The 20,804-nt window shown below is 42.5% G+C and overlaps 1 long non-coding RNA gene across 2 annotated transcripts; it reads left to right on the forward strand.

Annotated features, from left to right (window-relative positions):
- The first annotated feature begins 123 nt into the window (after positions 1–123).
- LOC123940123 lies at positions 124–20,244 on the forward strand. 2 transcript variants are annotated; one of them, XR_006818034.1, is made up of 3 exons: positions 124–262; positions 13,533–13,656; positions 16,226–20,244. It is a non-coding gene; the product is annotated as an uncharacterized LOC123940123 (long non-coding RNA). The 2 variants fall into 2 exon arrangements; XR_006818035.1 differs by lacking the exon at positions 124–262 and adding an exon at positions 11,872–11,933.
- The last annotated feature ends 560 nt before the right edge of the window (positions 20,245–20,804 follow it).

A 20,804-nucleotide genomic window follows, 5' to 3' on the forward strand; every position in this document is an offset into this window, starting at 1 on the left:
GATCCAAGCGCGGGACCAGGATGCTAGGGCTCGCAGCCCTGTCCCCCGCCGCCAGGCAGGGTCCTGACTCCTTTCGCCCCTCTGAGCCATGAAACAGGCTGTGTGTCCCTGGACAACGCGGACCACCCTGTAAGAGCTTGCCAACTTCTCCTGGTCCCGGAGTCAGTTCCTGGAAGTTTCTGATTGACAGCCCTGAGTAGCAGTGACAATAAGTTGCTTCCGGTCAGCTTCCTTTGTCCAGTACTCAGAGGAACCCCTGCAGGTTAGCATTTACTTCCCAGCCTTGTCCTGGAAGCCCAGAAAGCTTGCTGTGAGCTTATAGCTGCAAAAAAAAGGGGGGTGGGGGTGGGGAGGAAATCTGTGAACTGGGTGAACTGGTTTGAATAGAGGCAAGCCTGTTCTTGGAAGGTTTGAGTCGGATTTTTTTCCCTCTGACATTTGTAAATAGGAGCAACCAAGAAAACCACCATTTACTTTGTAAAGAGGTTGTAATGTTCAGCAGCTAGTGCCTGGAAGGCACTCCAAGGCTATAGACTTTGTTTCTTTGTGTTTCTGGCCTCCTGGTAGGTAAAATAACCATCCCTCACCTCAGCATATCATGAAAGTGCTTTTTCCGCAGGCTTATTAGGTCTTTGTGTTAGGTGGAACAAATTGTAGTCCCTCTTCAGTATCTGAGGATAAAAAAAAAAAAAAAAAAAAACAGGTACAGTGATTTGCCCCAACACAAAATAAATGACTGAGTTAGACATGAACTCACCTCCTCTCATCCAGGTCATGTGACTAATCCTGTGGCTGGGGGCCAGACCGGAGGGTTCCACCCAATAAGGAGGCCCTGACCGCCAGCAGGCCCTAATTCCCGTTCATGGATGTTGAGAGTACCTATTCTTGAAACTTCTGGAACTTGGTTCTTCTTGGATTTGGAGGGATTTTTTTCCAACCAAGAATTAAAGAAGTGAATGGAGAAACACTGCATATTGCACTTCCCGTTTCTTGGGACCTTCTTTGTGCAAAGTTTTTTAATTCATATGTTCCTGGCTTCCAATTACTTAATCTCTCTTCCTCTCGATTTCCCATCTACACCGGCAAAAATTGAAAATAGCAGAAATAAGGTAAAGAATACTCATGCCATGCAATCATGAACTATTTTTTTTTTTTGCAACGAATATGGTTTGAAATCGGAAATATGAGCTTTTAAAAGAGATTTTGTCCTGGGACTTTCAAGAGATCAGATCCCATTACAATACAATTCACTTAGTCTATCTTCAACATTTCAGCAAACCCATATTCTGAACGCTAATGTTTAGAACAAGAAAACCCTGGTATCACTCAAAGTAAAAATGGGTTCACCCAGTCCCCATCCGATATAGCGGGACTTGACCAGCATTTCTTTTTTTCTTTTCCCTAGTAAGCCACTTATAAAGAATAATAGGGTTCTAATGAGTATTAATAAGATTTAATAAGGTATAATTAAAGTTATTCATTTCCTCCATCATACACATTATAAGAGTGCTGTGTTGGATCCAGAAATGCTGCTAATTACGTTGAAACTGTTGTATGGGTGTGTTGGGGAAGATCATTAAGTTTCTTCTGAAATACTGAGGAATTGCTCAGATGGGCATGGTGTTAGCACAAGCATTAGAAGTGAATTCGGAAAGATCATTTCAACTCAGGAGGCACTCGCCAGGAGTATCAGAAGTAAACTCATAAATTGGATGCTCGGTCAAGGGCATGTGGTGTAGTCATCAGTGCAAACCCACAAGCCTCATTCTCATTTGCTGATCTGGTTTCTTTTGTATTCTCACTTTTCTCAACATGCCCATTAAAACCTGCTGTGTTCAGGGACTTAAGAAAGCAGGAAACCCTGTGCAAATTTGCAGACTCAATGCCAGAGAAATACAGGATTACCCACTCAGAGACTAAAGGAAAGCCAGGATTTCAGGTGGTGCAGAGGTCATGTGATCTGAGGATCGCACACTGGAGGTCTGACGACCTACACAAGCATTCTCCCTGTTCCAGGGATGGCACACAAAACTTCCAGGAAGGCAGGCTGTGGTCCCACCATTCCCTTCCATCTGCTACAGCCCCTTACCCAAGACCTCTGTGTAGCTCCTGGCAGTCTACTCCCTGTGCGTGGGAGAAGCAAAGCAGTATTCTGAAGATTTTACATTTTATTTAACCTCGCAAAACCTTTCTAAGGTCAACAGTATAATTTTTCTCTATTTTGCCCTGTGCCCATGAGGAAAGTAAAGCCCAAGGAGGTTATGTAGCTTGCTCTTAACACAGAGCTAGTCCATGGGGAAGCTGAGACACACACCCCCCCTGCACCTCCCCCCCCCCCCGCCCCGCCAGCCTAGGCAGCCCAGCACTAGCTCCCCCATTGCCCAGTGAACATCTGATCTCAGTCGCAACACTCCCGTGTGCAGAACTCAATCTCTCACAGCTGGCCAAGAGGAATAGATAGGAAGAGGCTATTGGAGAAATACTAAGGCAAGAGGGGCAGGGAAGATAGAAATGAAACACCAGCCCAATATTGCTTCTACCCAGCTTAATCGCATCAGGCCAACCCCCTTCGTGTGGTTAGCACAGCCTCTCAGCCCCTTCTCTTCCTGTCCTGCCTGTGCCATGACCCTGCAGCCAACCGAGGTCATGTGGTTGTCCAAACACTTCTTACTTGTCCCTGCTCATCTGCCTTTTCAGGGGTTCTTCTTTCTCATGGGAGTGCCCATCCTTCTCCATCCACCTGGCAACCCTCACCTAACCTCTTCAACTCCCCCAAAATACCCTCTCCTTTCTGTCCCTACCACCACCTCCAATGGATGCCTTGCCCCCCAAAAATGTTCCTGTCACTCTGCTTATCCTCAGTCCATGTGGCTCTGGATTTTGTCAATGGTCACCTTGTCTTTCTCTGCTATTGGACTGAGGCTAATTTGTCTCTGAGTCCTTAACACAGTCCCTGCCTTGATCATTGCGCACATCCAACTAATTTGCCCCCTTCCTCCCCAACAACCCCTACCCCCGTCTTCCTTCTTCTTCCTGGTCGCGGGTGGGGGGGTGAAGATTATGGAGGAGGTATAGGACCTATGTGTTTAAATAAAATCAAACATCTCCCTTGAGATGAGACCTAAATGTCAGCAGACCAGAGAAAGGGAGAGGAAGAGTAACAGGAGCATGACCATTTGGAAGTAGAACCAGGATTGGCAAGGGAAGGAGAGGAGAGGAAGGGTAATAGTCCTTCCTTGCCCTCAAGTTACTGTGTAACCTCATAGCAAGTCACTTTCTCTCTGGCCTCAAGTTCTTTATCCATACAATAGGTTCTTAGATTTTATATTCTTTTTTTTTAATATTTTATTTATTTGACAGAAATCACAACTAGGCAGAGAGAGAGAGGAGGAAGCAGGCTCCCTGTGGAGCAGAGAGCCCGATGCGGGGCTCGATCTCAGGATCCTGGGATCATGACCTGAGCCGAAGGGAGAGGCTTTAACCCACTGAGCCACCCAGGCACCCCTAGATTTTATATTCTTGTACACTCTCCCGCTCTCCAGTTCAATGCCACGCTCAACCTACTGACCAAATTCATCTTCTCAAAGGGTAGCATGCCACATTGTCCTCTGAAACTTTTCAGTTTCACGAAATCAACTGCATTAACTCCAAACTCTTCAGCTGTCCCTTCCTGGTTCTGTGATCAAGCCCTAATGGGGTCCTTTCCACCGACCGCACTTCCAGCCCTCTACTATCATCACCACATACACACACACACACACACACACACACACGTGCACACACTTGGCACACAGAGCTTCCAACACTTTTTGCTTTCAACTTTTTCCGCATTTAATTTCCTCCTCCTAAAATACTTTCCTGGGCCCATTTCCACAAATGCAGATTTTACCTGTCCTGCCAGCTCCCTTTTAAGCAATCTTCTCCCTGTTTCTCCTTCCCTCCAAGCCTTCTCCATTGATATGAAAGTAATCACTCTATCTTCTAGAAGATGTACATACTTGATTGTCCCATTGCATTGTAAAAAAAAAATTTTTTTAGGTGTGTTTTGTCGCTTCTTCTCAAACATAAAATGCTTTGCAGTAGGCTTTCTGTGTTGTTCATTTCTCCTCCCCAGCAACCAAGGCAGAACTTGGGACTTAGGACCAAATGTGTCTGGCGAGCAAATGAGCCTTCATGTTGGGTAGAAAAGCAACACAATTGGTACCTTTCCTCTGGAAGATTAGTCATCTTATCCTAGACCCTGACTCTGGGCAGGGAGGGGCTGGGAAGGATGAGGGGGAAGGAAAGGCTGATTTCTCATGTATTACAGTGTGCCCTGGTGTGTACAGATCTAGGCCTTCCCACATTTAACATGTATAAATTTTATAAATTGGATAAGGATAGAGTTCTAGTATCGCAGTAGACGCAGAATTAAAATATTGATTATGTTGCCGCTTCGTATCACATAAATTCTTAAAAGAACACCCAAGTTTAGCTTTTTCCAGGAAAAAGTAGGCACAAGTGATGGTTTTAATTTTGGCTATACCTGCTCCGTAATTGAACTTCATTCTCTTTCTCAGCCTGTTGTACACAGTACACGATGCAAACCTGACCTCTGGCCAGGACAGAGAAGCATCAGCCTTTGTAAAGAGACGAAAACTTGAGGTGGTAAACAGTAGTGGTAGGCTTTTCATAAACGCAGCATTGAAGATAATGAAGCCATTTACAAAAGGTTTGTTTACGCTTTGTTCTTCACACCTCCTTGTACAATGGGAAAAAATGATCTCCATGTAAAAAAAAAAAAAAAAAAAGAATACATCATCAGACTTCCTAAATGGATATTTCTTCCTGTTATGAATACAAGGTCTTTTCCCGAGGGAAAATGGTGTCACGAAGCCTACTGGCTTAAAGGAATCAAGCAAATATGGACACACAGTGACTGGTATCTGCCCCTGGGTTTCTGCACAAGTATACCCAGTGTTCAAACCTGCCTTTCAGCCAGCAGCTATAAAGTCATCAATGCTTGCACTTTGCCAGATCACAGGACCACATTATCTTAATGTGTTTAGCCTATCCCAATGCAGGCCCTTGCACAAATCTGCTGGCTTCTGACCCTCAGGTAAGCCCAGAACATACAAGAGTTGGGACAATGCCTGAAAGTCAGTGAGGTCAGAGGTCAGCAGTTTGATCTGTCTGTGGTGGCAGAAATGCTGATGGATGGAGCTTTAGTGCCTCTCAGGTCCGTTATCAATGAAAGTTTTAGAGACTTCAAAACACAAAGGGAGATGGTTTACAAGGGTCTACTCTGCCCCTACTAACTGTATTAGGCCTAGGAATTCAGTGTTGAGAAAAATGGACACAACACCTATCCTACATAATAACACAAAGACAATATGTCATACCAATTCCAGAGGAAAGGGTCAGTGAGGTAGCATGGGGGAGGGGGACTTCCCAATAGACCACTGGATGGTCTGGACCCGAAACTTCAGCTGACAGCCTCCCTATGGGACAGGCAGCAGTGAGCTTGGAGATAGACCCTGGGGCTTGCTGGTGGAACACAGACATGAAGCACACATTTTTGTCTTCACAACAGTAGCAAGGAGGTAAAAGATGCTGTCTAAATGTTCAGTCTCTGTGGTCTTGGTCTCTGTGGCCTCACTGACCCATAGAACCCTGTGTGGGATTATCTGACTGCTGGTTCTTTATGATCTGGGCATCTAAGGATAGGCCTTAGGATGTACTTTGCTTCATTCCAAGCTGCAATACACATCCTCACACACTTCTGGAAAATCACAGCAGATATCAGAGTAGAAGAGAGCATCTCTGACCAACAACGGGGATTTGATTGGGTTTATATTTTCAAGTACAGTTTTAGGTGAATGAAGAGTTTATATTTTGACAGCTTAGTTAAGGTATAATTTATATGCCATAAAATTCACTCATTTTAAGTATACACGCTTTTTAATAAATTTATGGAATTAGAGGCGCCTGGGTGGCTCAGTGGGTTAAAGCATCTGCCTTTGGCTCAAGTCATGATCCCAGGGTCCTGGGATTGATCCCCTCATCAGGCTCTCTGCTCAGTAGGGAGCCTGCTTCCTCCTCTCTCTCTGCTTGCTTCTCTGCCTAGTTGTGATCTCCGTGTCTCAAATAAATAAATAAAATCTTTTTAAAAATTATGGAATTATATAATCATTACTGCATTCTAACATTAGAACAGTGCCATCATCCCCCCCCCAAAAAAAAAAATCGTACCCAGTTATAGTCATTCCCATTCTAATCTGCAACCCCAGGCAACCCCTAATCTACTTTCTGTCTCTATAGATTTGCATATTCTGGATATTTCTTGTGAATGGAATCATGCAATGTGTCAGCTTTTGCCTATGGCTTCTTTTACCTACACATAGTGTTTTCAAGATTCGTCTATGTTGTAGCATGTATTAACACTTTGTTATTTTTATAGCCAAATAATATTCCACTGGATGAATAGACTATATTCTCTTTGTCCATTCACCAATTGCTGAACATTTGGATTTTATCTACTTTGGGAACATTGTGGATGATGTTGTTATGAACATTTCATGTACAACTCTTTGTGTGGACATATATGTTCACTTCTCTTGGGTACATTGTATTTTAAAGCGGAAAAGAAAGTACAGATGTATAAAAAAGGGCCTGAAAGATTATGAACCAAGGTTTTAAAAGTGATTATCTTTAAATGGTAGTATGATTTCTTCTTTTGGCTTACCTAAATTTTCTTACAATAAACATATATTATTTTAAATGTTCCTGTGTTTCTATAATAACACAAAGACAAAAAAAAAAAAAAAGTGGTTTTTTTTTTGTTTTGTTTTGTTTTTTTCAAATAAGCTCCAACCCAGCATGGAGCCCAATGCAGGACTTGAACTCACAGCCCTGAGATGGGAGACCTGAGCCAAGATCAAGAGTCAGGTGCTCAACTGACTGAGCCACCCAGGTGCCCCAATAAAGTGCTTTCTAAAAAAAAAAATATTTTATTTGTTTACCTGAAAGAGAGAGAGCAAGTACAATGTGAGGGAGGGGCGGAGGGAGAAACAGAAACCCCATTGAACAGGAAACCTGATGCAGGACTTGATCCCAGGACCTTGAGATCACCATCTGAGCCACCCAGGCACAACCCAGGTAAGGCATACGCTTAACCGACTGAGCCACCCAGGCACCTCTAAAAGTGCTTTTTTTTTTTTTAAGACAAAAAACAATAATACATATTTGGAAAGTTGCATTCCTCCCTTTGATAATTGATCTTCTCAAGAATCCATGCTAGATGGTTTGTGTTGGGATATTATTTTGAAATGTTCAGTGAGATCTTTACCCATATTTCTAACGTTTGGCCCTTCACTCACCCAGTTAGCTTAAGACATTCTTTGTTAGTGCATTCCCAGAAGGGTGGAGTGGACTTCAAACTGAATGACAGTAGGTTTCTCCTCATTTGCACAATAAATTTAATTTTAATTGGAAGCTCTCAATTTTAAACAATCTTCCAATTTTCATGTCATGCTTTTGAGTTGTAAAAGTTTTGCCCTGTATAAGTATTCAGCCTTTATTAGAGAGCCTTCAAGCTTAGAATGGCTTCAAATTGCACATGTCCTAGTCCTCTCTTCTCCACACCTCCCTGTTTCCACCTGTGATACACCAATCTCGCCAGTCACAATCCAGGGTCATTCTTGACTTTTGTCTCTCCCCAACTCCTCTCTCCAATTAGTTGTCAAGTCTGGCCAATCCTTGCCTAAAAAGTTCTCTCCTGTTGTCCCCCTTCTTTGAAATTAGTTTCCCATTATTTGCTGTCCCATCATTTATGAGTTTAACCACAGATTCAACATGAGAGCAGCGAGAGGAGAGAGAGACAGGAAGTCAAATGCTACCAGTAGTGCCCTCCACCAAGGCTTTTGGGAGTGGGAGATGTGAGAGCAAACCTGACCCACCCTAGGTCTCCCATTCTCTACCCGCTTTCTGTAGTGTGGTCTCTCACCTTGCTAATTCTCTTGTTTAAAGATATCCATTTTGTATTCAGCATGGTTCCCAGTTAAAAGCCAGATGTTTCTTAGGTGCTCAACACAGAAACAGCAATTAGTCCCAAAGCTGGAGGAAAATTAGGCTGGATTGGGCTCCAAGACAAAACCCTTTCTAAGTATTTTCAAGGATAATTTCAAGCAAAAATTTGCACTATATGCTTTTATTTCAATCACTCACATTAGATGGGTCTGTGCTGTATGGTCACTAGAAAAATGCAAATGCATTTTGAACACACAAAATTAGGACGATCCTACCAAACAAACAAGCCTTGGTGTACCTGGAGACTCAAGTACCTGCAGGAAACTGAGAGGCTCTGGCTAAAGATCTAGATGCCTTTCATCAGGCTACTCTATTATTCGCTTTCTCTTTTCCTACAGCACATGGCCTAATGGGCAGCCAGGCAAAGAACCAGAACTCTGCAGGATAATCTTTTTTTTTACTCTATTATTCGCTTTCTCTTTTCCTACAGCACATGGCCTAATGGGCAGCCAGGCAAAGAACCAGAACCCTGCAGGATAATCTTTTTTTTTTTTTTTTAAGATTTTATTTATTTGGGTGACATTCACAAATGTCAAGTAGGTTCCCTATGCCATGCATAGCTGAAGCTCTCAACCACATAATGGAGCACAGTGGAGGATGTTGAGGCTAGCCATCAGGAGACAGGTCCTAGTTCCAGCTCTGCTAATGAAGGGATGACCCTGAGAACGTTGTTTCTTCCTCCAGGGCCTTGGTCATTCATTCATTCATTCATTCATTCATTCATTCACCTACTGGGTGGGGATCTACTGTCCACTTTCTTCTGTATCTTTATGACATGGATCTGATAAAATAATGAATATAATAGCAAACTATAAGCATATGAAACTATTGCTACTGGAGTTCATAATCTCCAGCATGGCTTTTCCCATCTCCACTCAACCTTTCAACACTGCCGTCAAAGTCGCCCATCAGTGTTTTCTCATGGCGGATCTATGAAAACACCAACGAGGATCACTGAACTTTTATCTAAATGCTCTAAGTGTTTTTCTTTAAGGGAAAAAAAAAGTGGTTACTGCATGAGGATGATGGGTGAATCTCCAATTAAATTCTTTTTTTTAAAGAATTTTTTAAAAAGATTTTATTTATTTGACAGACAGAGATCACAAGTAGGCAGAGAGAGAGGGGGAAGCGGGCTCCCCGCTGAGCAGAGAGCCTGATGCAGGACTCAATCCCAGGACCCTGGGATCATGACCTGAGCCGAAGGCAGAGGCTTTAACCCACTGAGCCACCCAGGCACCCCCCTCCAATTAAATTCTTTAAAGCATATGGCTTTGACATTTTATTCCCACCTCTGATTAGTAAAGGATTATGCTTCAGCACTGCTGCAGAGGTAGGAAGAAGAAATACGTTTTGTTGCCTTCTTTTTTATAATGACCAATTATTACAGTTCAAAAATTGTGTAAATTGCAATGTCTCCCATTGTGTGTGCCCCACTTAACCAAAAGGCAAGTAGCGTTCACTTGGGTAAAGAATCCTGAGCACTTTATCTGTCCCTGTCACTAATTCATTGCTTGCTGTTTGACTAGGAGATGATAATCTTCCATATCAGTTTGACCTAGAGAGTAGGTATAAAGCCAGAAGCTCTCCCTGACCCAACAACTTCTATCTTAAAGTCTACAGAACAACTCTTAATGATCTGGCAAAGGGGTGTTGCTAGCTAAATGGCATGATTGTATGTCCCACTTGCTCTAGACAATCCCAACTTATGCCTGTTGTCTCAGTAATTATTACTAGCACTGTTTTTCTCTCTCAAAGTGGTCTCATTTAGACAACTGATTTTTTTTTTGCTTACCCTATAACACAAGAGTTCTCTAAGTGAATATTTCTTGAGTACCTATTAATATGAAAGTTCCTGAACATAGCATTAACTTGAACCAGTCATCTATTCTACTCCAAAAGAACAGAGTCTAATATACTATAAATAAATACTTCACACAAAGAAGAAAGTCATTGTATTTTAAAGTGCTATGCATGTTCTGGGTTGGGGAGAAATTACTTCTAATTATTACTATATTTTTTCACAAATATTTTCAAGTACCTATTACAAGGCAGGCACTTGACTAAATTTTAGGGAAACAACAGGGAATAAGACATAGGCAACAGGTTTGCTAGAGGCTAGTCAAGGTTATACCCACACACACACACACACACACACACACACATACACACACACAATCACTACAGAGAGTGATTTGTGTTCTGAATGAGTCAGCCCATAGAAGGAGCACATAGGTCTTGGGAAAAGGAGGGCAGAGAAGATCTGTTGAAAGAAACAATAGATAAGATGGGACCCAAGAGGGCAGTAGGTATTAGACATGTGAAGAAATGTAGGGGAAGGAGGAATGCTCCAGGCAAAGCTTATAGCACAAGGAAAGGCTGAGAACTCTAGGATTAGGGAATTAAAAATACTTCATTATGCCTTGAGCATAGAATGTGAGGAATATAAAAAAAGATGGGTTATGGGGGAGGAGGTAATGGAGCTAGCAAAATTTGGACCAAAGTGTGGAGGGAACATAATTCAGCTTAACCAGCTGAGCCACCCAGGCTCCCCGCTCTGTAGAATGTGTCTTAACTCAGTGTTTCTCACATGGTAATGTGCCTAGGATCTGGTTGAAATTGAGATTGTGATTCTGAAGGTCTGTGGTGGGGTGGGGATTCTGTCTTTCTAACAAGCTCCCAGATGATGTTAATGCCACCAGTTCACAGACCACACTTCGAGAAGCAAGGTCTTAGAGTATTTTCTTTTTCATACTTAAGATGTCTCTTTGTTGCTTTCATACAAGTAAAACAAATTCACTTGGTCAAAACCTTTCTCCCACAAGTCCATATAAATACTGTTTTACTTACTTTTGACATTTTTATTGTGGTTGAGATAGCTGAGGTCAATATGGTTTTTTGTTTTTGTTTTTGTTTTTTTAGAGAGAGAGAGAGAGAGGCTAACAGGTGGGGTTGGGGGTGGCGGGAAGCAGAGGAAGAGGGAGAAAGAGCATCTAAGCAGGCTTCACACCCAGTGAGGAGCCCGACCTGGGGCTTGCACCCACGACCCTGAGATCATGACCTGAGCTGAAATCATGAGTGGGATGCTTAACTGACTGAGCCACCCAGGTGCCCTGAGGTCAAATATGATTTTGATTCCTTTTGCGGTAAACTATTTTTGCCACCTGGATGTTTAAAGGATCTGTTGTTGTGCTTTACTCGTATTCTTCCAACATTTCAATCTCAAGTTTCTCAAAGTGAATCTCTTGTCTTTGACTTTGCCTTGAATGCAGTGCACTTTCTGGCTGGCGTACTCAGAGAAACTCTCTGCAGCTCGGGAAAGGTTCCTCTAGGCATGCTCTCAATCATTGTTTCTGATCGATATCGTTTTTGACCTAAATCCTGCTTTTCTTTTTTTTTTTTTAAAGATTATCTATTTATTTATTTGACAGAGAGAGACCACAAGTAGACAGAGAGGCAGGCAGAGAGAGAGAGAGGGAAGCAGTCTCCCTGCCAAGCAGAGAGCCCGATGTGGGACTCCATCCCAGGACCCTGAGATCATGACCTGAGCCAAAGGCAGTGGCCCAACCCACTGAGCCACCCAGGCGCCCTAAATCCTGCTTTTCTTACAAGGACCTTCAGTGATTCTCAGGTTGGATCTCTGATTCCTATCTTACGTAAGTCATTTTCTCTCTTTCTCTCTCTCTTTTTAGGTTTTGTTTATTTATAAGACAGAGAGAGACGCAGTAGGAGAGGGAACACAAGCTGGGGAGCGGGAGAAGAGAAGCAGGCTTCCCACCGAGCAAAGAGCCTGATGTAAGGCTCCATCCCAGGACCGTGGGATTATGACCTGAGCCAAAGGCAGACTCTTAACCATCCGAGCCACCCAGGTGCCCCCGTTTTCTCTCTCTCTCTCTCCCTCTCTTTTTTCTATCTGTTTAGGCTTCTCTCTATAATTTAAAAAAGATTCAGGTTTATCCTCTATATCATAGACTAGGCTTTTCCAGGTCATTTCTGCTCTGGTTCTGCCCCCATTGTGGATGTTAATTCTGCTGTTATACTTTTTAAATTTCCTAAAATATTTTCCCATTTTATCCATTTCCATTTCTTTTGTTGTTCTTTTGTCTTTTCATGTTGGACTCTTTCTTTATTACTTCTGTTCTTTCAAAAAGGCATCGCCTTTAAGCTTTTAGAGAATGCCAAAACTTCTTTATCATTTTCTTCTGGTTCTTCCAGCAAATCATTTCCAGAATGTTGTTCTCCCTTTGTATTTCCAGGCTAATGTTCTCTTTTCCCTTGTTCTGTACTGTAATGAACATTTGTCATTGTTTTTGTATCTCAGCATCTGAATCTCCTCCTTCTCCCTTCCCATGCTTGGAGGATCTCCCATTTTATGAAGCAAAGCGTGTCTTCCATATAGAAAATGAAAATCACAGAAACTTAATTTCCCAGTCTTCCTTACTAGTAGAGCACACAGTGTCGGCTCTGCCAGGTGGATGTATCTGCATTGGCTAATACAAGTGGTTCAAAGAAGCAGGGCAGAACTAGCTAATTCTGACTTCCAGAGAAAAGAACAGGGGAAAGTAGCAGGGTGTGGCAGGGCAGCAGGCCGTCTATCCTGGACATTGGCTTTCTCCACAGTTCATGGAGAATTTCTGAGCAAGGGATGGGCTGCCTATAGTGGTGGTCAGGATGGTTGTTCTAAGCAATAGGACTGGGAATGTGTGAGTTTGGTTCCTGTCTCTGGTCCCTCTTGAACCTGCCTTACCTTCATGCGTACACTAGTATGGAGAGATCACTTAATCCCATCCTCTGATTTAATAGATGAGAAAACTGAGCCAGTTGAGGGGATGCCTCTCCATGAAGACGTCACTGATAGGACCACTGACATCCTAACTCCTTATATGCCATTTCAGGTCGTTAACACTTTGTATCCCATGTTATCATATTATGAGTATTGTTAGTACTAATAGTAGTAGTAATGGGCATGTTCGCAGTAATATTCTAAGACTTTGCTGTACTGTGAACTCTTCAAGCCCTTTCAGATTTTTGAAAACAACTTCATTATAGTGTTAAAAACAAAGACAATGGGTCCCAAATGGAGTCACTTCCATCAAGCCCCATATCACCAAACCAAGACATCATGCTTAACTCAATTATAGTTTTGGGTCTCCCAGAAATGGAATCCTAAACTAGTCAGTCAGGAATCACCGGGTCAGCCCTAGTGAGGAAATCTGCCTGACAGATCCCTCTCATCCCCTAAGAGAACGTGACTCTCATCCCCTTGCTACAACCAATCTATTTCTTGCTGATAAAACTTCATTGTGCCTGCTCCCTCTGCTTATAAAAATTTTTCATTTTGTACAGCCCCTTGGAGCTCCTTTCTATCTGCCATATGGGATGCTGCTTGATTCATGAATCCTTGAATAAATTCAATATGATCCTTAAAATTTACTCTGTTGAACTTTTTTTTTCCTTTTTTTAAACAGTTCTGGAAGAAGAGACAGGATGTGAAGGAAACTCCTGACAGTTTTGGGGACAATGAGAAACCCAGGCTGATACCCATGAACACGTTGAGTTCTCCATCTTTCTAGTCATTTTTGAGGACCAGGGGTAAGTTCCTCTCAGTTCTGAACTCCATGCTCTTTGTGTTGGGCTCCTGATCTAATTGGATCTCTCGTCCAGGGCAGGCCAGTTTGAGCTAGCAGATGGTTCCACCGAGAGCCTCACAGACCTTGGTGCAGTGTGAAGTTCCCCATTTGATCAGAATCCCCATCTATGGTCCCCATTTGTTGAGGTCTGCTAGTTCAGTCCTTTCCCCAGTGCCAGTTCCACATTGGGGATTGCTGGTGGTGTATACAAAGCCTTCTTGTGGTCTGGTTACTGTCGGTTTCTATTAATGTGCACATGAGATAAAGGCTGTTGCTAATGGGAATCTCAGAAGCCAAAGCCACAGAATTAGTGGGCATACAGGGGTCAAGCACTTAAAAGCTTGTAGAGCACTCACCACCTAATTCTAAGACTCCCATGTTAGCATAACTTGGTCACAGAATGGTTTAGATGGACACTAGGTCACTTGCCAACCTCAAGAAAATTTCCATGCAACACGGTACACCATAAACACCACACAATCCCAAACCCAGGGATATATCCCTCCTAGGTATTAATTTGGCTTCCGGAGACCCAAGGGAACCTTAAGTTCTGAAGAGTTGAGTGTGCCACCTTCCAAAACACCTGCTTATTTGATGTCTAAGATACAAATACCTTATGCCTTTAGATATCTACAAAAATGAAAAAATCTTACTAAAAGTAACCCCAAATTACATTGGCCATTATGGGAATGTTCCAAATAGACAAAATCACCTAGTTAAAACATGCACTTGGAAGCAGGGGTTCCCAAATCAAACAGAATGGGATCCATATTTTAATTGCTATGCAGAAGCTTCCAAAAGCTTCAAGCTTCCAAAATAAGATTCACTGCAAAAGGCTAATGAAAAACTAAAGACACAAGAGGTACATAAAACAAAAAACAGGAAGACTGACGTGATTTCTGCTTCCTTCTAACCTCCTTTATGTAAGTACTCACATTCTACTGGTGCTGTGTCTAAATTGCCCCTCCACTTGGAGGAAACTCCTGAACAGTTACATTTTAAAATAAGAACACCAGGCTGCAGGTAGAGTTCACTCCTTGGTCAAAGACCAAACTAAGGACCATAGTTAGAGAGTTTCCTAAGCCCAAGGAGGTTCCTCAAGAGATTAAAAATAGAGCTACCCTATGACCCAGCAATTGCCCTACTAGATGTTTATACCAAAGATACAAATGTAGTTATCTGAAGGGGCACGTGCACACCAATCTTTATAGCAGCCGTGTCCACAATAGCCAAACTGTGGAAAGAACCCAGATGTCCATCGACGGATGAGTGGATAAAGAAGATGTAGTACACACACACACACACACACACACACACACACACACACACACAAGAATATTACTCAGCCATCAAAAAGGATGAAATCTTACCACATCTATGTGGATGGAACTGGAGGGTATTATGCTGAATGAATTAAGTCGATCAGAGAAAGACAATTATCGTGGTTTCACTCATATATGGAATATAAGAAATAGTGCAGATAGATCATAGGGGAAGGGAGGGAAAATTGAATGAAAAGAAATCAGAGAGGGAGACAAACCATGAGAGAGTCTTGACTCTGGGAAGAAACTGAGGGTTGCTGGAGGGAAGATGGGTAGGGGATGGGGTAATTGGGTAATGGACATTAAGAAGAGCACATGATGTCTTGAGCATTGGGTGTTACATGCAACTGATGCTTTATTAAACTCTACATCTGAAACTGATAATGTACAATAAGTGGGCTAATTGAATTTAAATAAAAAAGAAAGTTCTATAGTGGGAGTATCTAATAAAATTAAGAGAGAGTTTCTATCTCAATCAGCATAAATGACTCTGGTACTTTAACATTCCTTTTTGCTGTGTGATACAGCTGCAGTCAATCAGTAGGGCAGCAATCTCCTTTCCTAGAACACGTCCTGTAAGAACTGCCTGCCCTTGGGCTACCGAACTCTTCAGAGACTTTCACCTTCTTTGTGCTTGAAAGAGATAACCACGCCCTGGATTTACTCCTTAGTGGATTTAACCCTGGAACTAACCTCCTGGGTGAGCCTTCTGCTTTCATCCCCTAACCTACATCTTTAAATGGTGCCACATTCTGAATCCTGCCCTGGGTCCCTGCCCCTGCCTGAGGAAGGTCTACCCCCTGCTCATGAAATAGTAACACCCCATTTCATTACTTAGCATTCTGATTTACGGGACACCCCTTGACTAATCCTGAACGAACTTTGCTCCTCAATGGGTCAGACCACAAAAATGAAAAGCGGGATTTACAGGCTGGCTACGCTGTTGCAACCCAGTCTGAATGAACTCCTTGAGAGGGCGAACCTCCCACAAGCTCTCTCAGCCCCAGGAGCCAAGTTCCATGCCCTGACCAGAGCATCCCGGTTATCAGGAGGATAAACTCTGAATATCTATCCTAACAGCCAGTATGCCTTTGGGGCCATCCGTGGTTTGGAGATGTTACGGAAGCAGAGAGATTTTCTAGCATCCACAGCAACTCCAATAAAAAAGTGAACAATAAGTAAATGCCCTTCTTGCGGCTATTCTCTTAGGTCCTGAAACTGCTGTCATCAAAACTGAGGCTCACACAGTGAACACCCTGGGTGTTGGGGAAATGGCCCAGCTGACTCTTGTGCAAAGGCAGCAGCAACAGCATCTGTGAAGGCTGTGGCCCAAGTGGGTGAAGTCCATTCTGCGTCTACAAAAAATGAACCTTCTCTGCCAGATCTTTGCCATCCTGATCTTTGCCATGCTTGCAACATGGCAACAGTCTGCTCCTGCGTCAGAGAAAGTACTGTGGGCAAATACTGCTTGTAAATTCAAGGGCGCTTGGTTCCTCCCAGCTTCCATCTTTTAGTTTTTTTTTGTTTTGTGTTGCTTTGTTTTGTTTGTTTGTTTTTGCATTCTTTCATCCGCCATGGTGAAGCTGTGGTGACTCAGATGATGAACAAACATTGAGGAGGAGACTTCTGTGAACTGTAAAAAGTTTACCACCAGTGTCTCGCCTGTTAGGTCCATAATCTTGGAAAATTCTATTTGTTTCCAGAGGCCTCAGATGTCCACTCTCTGAGCCGTGGCCACTGGACTTCTCATATAGTACGTGTTATCAACATGTCCTTGTTGTCTGTGTGTTCTCTGGAGGTGTCGAAGCCTTCCCTTGCTTGCTTGTCTACCCTCACAGGAGACAAGAGACTGTTCAAAAATGTGTTTCCCACTTGGGCTACACTTCCACAGTCTTCAGTGACAGAGGCACCCACTTCACTGGGCAAATCACATAAGCCCTAATGAAAACCTTACAAACTTCTTGGAGTTATCAACCTTGCTCATCAGGCAAGGTTGAGAAAAGTTCATGAGATCCTCAATCTCAAAACTCTGAACCTGCTGAAACGACAGGACTCCCCTGGCCTAAGATATTCTGTCTGGTCCTTCTGTCTGTTTGCAATACCCCCATTTGGAAACATAAACTCACTCCCCGGGAAACAGTCACTGGTGTGCCAATGTCTACTGGCATACAACCTTCTGCTGATCCCTTATTATCTCACAGTAATGTCACCAGCTACTATAAGTCTGTAATATCTTATGCTGAAGCCTGTCCCCAACAAGTAAAGAAGCTTTCCCAGAGTCTGATGCAAAGGACCCTCTTGGTTTGGGTCTGGAGCTTGGTGAGTAGTTATTCTGGAAATGTCACCAAAGGACGACAGCCTTCGAACTCCTTTAGAGGGGATCTTACCAAGTGCTCCTGACAAATAACATTGCTGGGAAACTAGAAGGCATTGGACCTTGGATACACATGCCCCAGCTGAAGAAGACTTCTTGTGATGTCTAGTCCTGTGCCAAGACTGGTGGAGTCCAAATCAAATAGACTAGGAAAATAAGTGGCTAATGTTAAGGAAGACTGTGTCTACCCAAGATTCCAGATGAAGACTTTATATTTTAAATACAAAAGTCTTTCTTCTTCTCTTGCTTTCCTTTAGTCTGGTATGGGTTTGAGGAGATAATGCCATCATATGTATCTACCAGGCCATTGCTAAGGGGGATAACCTTTCAGACTGCTGGGTTTGTTATCAAAACTCTAGTGTCCATGATGATAGAGACCCCCTCATCCTTTCTGTGACCAATTTTTCTTTCATTCCCAATGTCACAATAAACTATAATTAGCCCTTATCAGAAATTAGAGTCCAAATTTTACAGCCAGAACATCCATCATCTTGTTTTTACCTTTCTCTAATTATAACTTTACTTGCTCCACTAGACACAAATACCTATGCAAATGGTAGTACATTTGCACCCCCACATTCCTGTGATTATCTAAATCAGATCTGCCTCCAATCTCCAATTGTGAAAAGATCTCACCAACATCTTTGGAAAGAACATAAAACAACTTTTTATTTCAAGCTCGGAGATTTACTTCCCAAAGGTGCTGAAAAGCTGAACATCCCTGGTTTGAACAGGCACATGCAACAATTTCTGTGAATGAATCCATTAACAGTGCCACCTTAGCAAGAGTGGTTTGTGCCCTGATAGGATTTATCTTTGTCAGTGTTGGTTATCCTTCTCCTTGGGCCTGTGAATCCCTAGATGGCTGGTACATAACTGGGAAATGCCTCCTATGTTATCTAACTGTGCCCTAACTGTCTACAATCAAACTGAGACACTTCGCTGATTAAGCCCCCTGAATTTACACCATCAAGTTAGAAGGGGACACCCAGGTGGCATCCACAGTTCAGGATTTGCTTCCTTTGGCAGATCCATACTTCCTTGGTGAGGACTAAGTAAGAATGAGGCTAAGATCAGGAGCCTTTTCTTAACTTGAAGATATCACAGAATCTACTGCTAAGGCAACAGCTGCCCAAAAAAGAACCCTATACTCTCTGGCTGAAGTTGTTCATGATGATAGGATAGCCCTTAATTATCTCCTAGCTGAGCAAGAAGGTATTTGTGCTCTGGCCAACACCACCTGCTGCTCTTAGATGGACGCTTCTGGGGGAGATGAAACTCAGCTACATATCACAGAACAAGCCACTTGGCTTAAGAAAGTGGCTCCTTCAACAGGGTCTTTCTTCCACTTTTTTGATTTTGATTGGTTTGGGTCTTGTGGCTATGGCTCCAAAGTGCACTCCAGAGATTGGGAATGATCCTACTTACAACAAGCCAGCAGTCTCGCTGGTGTGCTATATTCTCCCAAAAGCTATAAATGCATGTTTGCAGCTGCTTAACCACTAAGCAAATTATCTCCCTCAGACTAGAATGTCAGAGAATGAATGAAGAAAATAGCCGACTTGAACGAACATGAGCCCAAAGTCATGACTTGTGAACACCATGGGGAGGATCAGCAAAAACTGTGAGAACGTCATAGTAACAGCTGGGAGTGACACTCATGGCTTAAATTTTGCTCACATCACATCTCTCAGTGAGGCTGAGAGTCTGCCAAAAGGAGGAGGGGAATGGGATTGTAAAAACAAAGACAACAGGTCCCAAATGGAGTCACTTACACCAAGCCCCACATCACCAAACTAAGACTTAATACTTAATTACAGTTTTGGGTTTCCCAGAAATGGAATCTTAAACCAGTCAGTCAGGAATCACCAGGTCAGCCGTAGTGAGGAAATTCTGCCCAACAGACCCCTCTCATCCTTTAAAAAAAGGTGGTCTTGCTACAAACAATCCACTTCTTGCCAGGAAAATTCACTGTGCCCACTCCCTTCTGCCCATAAGAGTCTTTCGTTTTGTACAGCTCCTTGGAGCTCCTTTTGCTGCTTGATTCATGAATCACTCAATGAAGATGATAAGATTTTTTAAATTTACTCAGTTGAATTTTATTTTTTAAAACAATAGAAAACATTAATAGGTGATTAAATAAATGATTAAAAATGTCCTAGGATTTGAATCAGTCCCGAAAATTGTGAAAACATGCCATTTCTTCTTTTATCTTTTACCAGTTCTGTAGCATGGCTTTGAATTTAGTTTAATATAGCAACTCAGTGCTTTAAGTATCAATCGCTCTTTAGGCTTGACAAATAGAAATCCCAAGAAAATACTTAAGTGTTTCTTAAAGAAAACAAAACACCAAAAGAACATGTTGTATCTCTCTTTATTTAGAACAACTTTCTATCCTACCTTGAGCAACTTGTTTCCTCAGCTCCAGAGAAACTGTTTGCTCTAAAATTAGACAAAATGAGTTTGGATTAAGAGCTCTCTAAGGCCCCTTCCAAATCTAGCCTTCCATAATCCTAAAATGATGATAAAGCCAAGTTTGGCTAGTAGGGACTTCAGTTGCTATGGTCCAAATACTATAGTGTCAAAATACAATAATTTTCAATAATGCTTAGTTATTTGCAGAGTGCTCAGTCTGTTCCTTTCTGGCTCCTCACATCATCCACTTTCTGCTCTAGTATTATTATTTTTTCTTTCTAGAATGACCTAAAGCCAAAGGCTTCCTCTCTGATCTGTGTGCCTTCTCAAGGGGAGGCGTGCTGTCTGTAGCCACAGCTGTCCCCAATTAACTTTTCTCCTAGCCACCAGTGCATGTGTCCCCATGACTCAGCAACCCAGCCTCTGAAGGAGCCCATCATCATGACAAAAAAATAACAGTTACATTTTTTCATGCACTAGTCCTAAATTAGGCAAGTACTATTTCACAATGTATATTTTCAGCTCCAATGGAATGGCCAACTCTTAATAAATCTGGTGGAATTTGTATTGCTAATCTACATAATGCATAGTTATACTTTATAAACTGTGGATGATATGTAACACAAAATCTACCATACCCCAGACCCTAACATTTATTTCCAATTTTTCAGTCAATGGATGGCTTCCACACATATGAATGCCATATTATCTCCTACAATTGAGATGCCATTCCTTTAGTCAATGATTAGTTACTCAGTGACTGTTGAGTTGACTTTCAAATATGTTGTCCTTAAGAAGTCTAAAGAGAGGCCTCTCCAGATACTTTGCTGTGGCCAGACCAGCTGCAGAATCCAGTAGTGAGTACTGCTCCAGAATCCAGTAGTGAGTACTGCTCCATAGATAGAGATGGAGACACCCTGTTTTATTTATTCAGCCCTAGGTGATCACTCAGTATATCCACATGCCAATTCCACCACTCAAGTTCAAATCAGATTTTTT

This window comes from Meles meles, chromosome 4 (assembly GCF_922984935.1).
Source record: "Meles meles chromosome 4, mMelMel3.1 paternal haplotype, whole genome shotgun sequence".
In the NCBI taxonomy this organism is placed as follows: Eukaryota; Metazoa; Chordata; class Mammalia; order Carnivora; family Mustelidae; genus Meles; species Meles meles.